A 3,026-nucleotide genomic window follows, 5' to 3' on the forward strand; every position below is an offset into this window, starting at 1 on the left:
GTCAGCTCATTTATTGCAGTTCATACTTTGTATTTATTTGAGGATTATGATAGGCTTTATATTAGAGAGTTGGTTAAATTTCATGGGATTCCATTGTCCATTATTTCTTATAGGGATACTCAGTTTACCTCTCACTTTTGGAAGGCCTTTTAGAAGGGTCTTGGTACCTAAGTTTATCTTAGTACAACTTTTCATCCTTATATAGATGGTCAGGCAGAGAGGACTATTCAGACCTTAGAAGACATGTTGAGGCATGTGTTATTGACTTTAAAGTTAGTTGATATGATCACTTACCTTTGATTAAGTTTTCTTACAATAATAATTATCACTCCAATATTTAGATGGCTCTGTTTGAGGCTCTCTATAGGATGATATGTAGATCTCTTATTAGTAAGTTTGAAGTAGGTGAGGCTATAGTGATAGGGCCAGATTCAGTGTTTAAGGTGATGTAGAAGGTTCATTGACTCAAGAGAGGCCGAAGATAGCCCAAAGCCATTAAAAATCTTATGCATATATATGGAGAAGGGACCTTGAGTTTGAGGTTGGTGATTTGGTCTATTTGAAAATTTTGTCTATGAAGGGAGTGAAGAGATTTTGAAAGAAGGGGAAACTCAGTCCCCAATATGTTGGCCCTTATAGAATCATGAACCATTTTAGTAAGGTAGCTTATGAGCTTAAGTTGCCTACAGATTTGGCATCAATGCATCCGATGTTCCATGTTTCCTTATTATAGAAATATATTTGTGATTTATCTATAGTTGTTCCTTTGGAAGATATGGACGTTAAGGATAGCCTTTTTTATGAGGAAGTCCCAAGTGAGATCCTTGATCGTTAGATTGATATGCTAAGGAATAAAGAAGTTCCCTTAGTTAAGGTCCTTTGGTGGAATCAGTCTATTGAGGGAGCTACTCTGGAAGCAGAAATAGATATGTGGACCAAGTACTCCCATCCTTTGTCTGTAAACTCAGATTTAGCTTGAGGTAATAATTTTTCTTTAGATTGATACTTTTTCGTTCTCTATTCCAGCTATGTAACCATTCTCATGTCATTGCATGCATTCGCGAAATTAGTTCAGTTCATATATCATGTTTTAGACTTAGTTGTGTAGTCATGTTCCAAGTCATTCATGTTTAGCATATGATCTCAGTTTTCTTAGTATAGTACTCTCAGTCTAACCATCCTCATTTGAGGATGAATGTTTCCAAGAGGGAGATATTGTAATACCCCATAATATTCTTAGCTCGATTCAACTCCTAGTTGCATGCATAAGGGGCATAAGGCTTGAAATTTTTACTAAGTGTTGACGACTTAGTCATTTTCAAAAGCCCTAAACTTCAAGTATCTTTATTGTGGTCTTCCCGACTCCAAACATTAGTTTTTTAGTAAATTCATGTTCAGGGATGTAAAATGTATGCCCCAGAGGAGTTTTGGATTTTTAGACAAGGTTTGGGGCATGTTTGTATTATGAAACCAATGGGTCGCTGCGATAAGCCCTCATTGCGGCAATAGTCCCAACCTCATACTGACCGCATCACAATAAAGGATTTCTTCGACTGCAATAATACTGGGCCGTGATGAGGATGTTGCGTCCAGTTCTTGATTTAAATGATTGAGGGGAAATTAGGTCTCTTCCCTCTTAACCCAAATCTTCCATAAAATGTTCAGGCATATTTTAGAGCATTATTTTCTCTTCTTCTCAAATTCACTCTCAAGAAAACCCTCATCCTTCCCACGAACAAATTCAATTCGTTTTTCCCCAAGTAATCATGAATTCAAGCTCCCCAAGTTCAACAACCTTTAAGAAATCGTAAAAAAATTGGCTTTCTTTCCCAAGTTAAGAAGCTTAAGGTATGTGGGATGTCCATCAATGGGTCCCTATCACCCATAGAGCCCAAAAACCTCCCTTTTGAGTAAAGTATGAGTTTTTCCTCTATTATGAAGTTTATTATGTTCAAGATGGGTTTAATTCATGTTTTTACTTGGTAATTCAAATTTAGTTCAGCCCATGTATGATCCTATGGAAGATTAGATTGCCTCATGCTTTAACTTTCAGTTTCCTATGTCTTATTCAAGTGAATGTAATGTTAAATTCCCTAATTTATGAATTTATCCAGGTAATTATGTTGATTTCCCATGTTTAACACATTTCCATGTCCAAGTTCATGATTCTAACATATTTGATGAAATGTCTATACTTTTGGGTTTTGAACCATGATCCCATACTATAGTTTTAAAGCTCAGGTATCATATTTTATTGTCATTTAGTGCTGGCGGGTTATGAACATTCGATACCTATGTGTTTTACATGATTTCAAATTTTCAAGTAATAATTAAGTTAAACCATGAATATTACTATTCACTCAATTGATATAATCATGATGAGCACTATCAGACATAATGTTTAGTTAAACTTAGTTCAGTTAAGTACCAATGTCAGTTCAGTTGGGAGTAGGATTAAGAACTGAGCGAACCCAGGAATGGGGGTTCACCTGTCAGTAGAGGGTGTGACCTTTAGTAGCAGTCCCTAAGTCCCTAATCTACATAGCTAGCGTAGGTTTGAGATGTCTTTCTGCCAGTTGAGGGTTGGCACATATCTTATGAGAGCACATGCCAGTAGAGGCAGATTCCTTAGTCCTTTGGGACACCAGTTTTATGGATCCACACTGTCAGTGTTAGTACGCGTGGCACGATACTAACACCATTCCAACTAGGGTTACAGGTTGGACCTCGATTAGCTCAGATTGGGGCATATCAGTTACATGGTACCTCCCACAGTCTCAGTACAGTAATCAGTGTATTCAGTTAAGGTTTGCTTGACCAAGTGTACAAATGTTTAGTTATTTATTTATACAACCTTCGGTCTTTCAGATTACAGAATCTTAGAAACATGTTTATGCTTGGTCTTGTATTTTCAGATATTACATTTTCATTATTTATGCTCAGATACCTCATGTATTTCAGCAAGTCCTTATCTCATATACTAGTACATTTAAAGTACTGATTATATACTTTCTTTGTGCTATGTT

This window comes from Capsicum annuum, chromosome 5 (assembly GCF_002878395.1).
Source record: "Capsicum annuum cultivar UCD-10X-F1 chromosome 5, UCD10Xv1.1, whole genome shotgun sequence".
NCBI lineage: Eukaryota > Viridiplantae > Streptophyta > Magnoliopsida > Solanales > Solanaceae > Capsicum > Capsicum annuum.